This window comes from Corvus brachyrhynchos, unplaced genomic scaffold (assembly GCF_000691975.1).
Source record: "Corvus brachyrhynchos isolate BGI_N302 unplaced genomic scaffold, ASM69197v1 scaffold528, whole genome shotgun sequence".
NCBI classification, from domain to species: Eukaryota; Metazoa; Chordata; class Aves; order Passeriformes; family Corvidae; genus Corvus; species Corvus brachyrhynchos.
Window position 1 is genome coordinate 7401 of NW_008239298.1, and position 829 is coordinate 8229.

An 829-nucleotide genomic window follows, 5' to 3' on the forward strand; every position below is an offset into this window, starting at 1 on the left:
GCCACCCAAAATTCGGGGAGAGCGGCCCGGAATTAGGGGGGAGGGGAAAAAACGGGGGGGAAATGGGGTTTTTTTGGGGAAAAAACGGGGGTTTTGGGGGGGGGAAAAATGGGTTTTTTTTAGGGGAAATAAATTGGATTTTTGGGGGGAAAATTGGGAATTTTGGGGTTAGAATGGAGGGGAAAGAGGCCAAAACTTCCCCAAATCCCCCAAAGTTCCCCAAAATCCCCCAAATCCCCATTTTCCAGCGCCAAATCCCCCCCAAAATCCCCCAAATTTCCTTTAAATTGCCCCAAATTCTCCCAATTTCCTCGACATTTTCCCCAAATTTCCTTTAAATTGCCCCAAATTCTCCCAATTTCCTCGACATTTTCCCCAAATTTCCTTTAAATTGCCCCAAATTTCCCCCAAATTCCCCCAAATTTTCCCCAAATTCTCCCAAATTCCCCCAAATTTTGGAAAAATCGGGAATTTCAGGGTTAGAATGGAGGGAAAAGAGGCCAAAGTTTGGGGAAATCAGCCCAAAATTATTGGGAAGAATAGGGAAAAAAATGGGGTTTTTAGGGGAAAAAAGGGGGTTTTATGAGAAAAATGAGATTTTTATGCGAAAAAAATGGGAATGTTGGGGGAAAAAATGGGGGTTTTGGGGTTAAAATGACAGGAAAGAGCCCAAACTTTGGGAAAATCACCTCAAATTTATTGGGAGGGGATAAAATGGGAAAAAAAGGGGGTTTTGGTGGGAAAAAAAAAAAGGAATTTTGGTGGAAAAATGAGATTTTTATGGGGAGGGATTTTGGGGGGAAAAATTGGGATTTTTGGGGCTAAAATG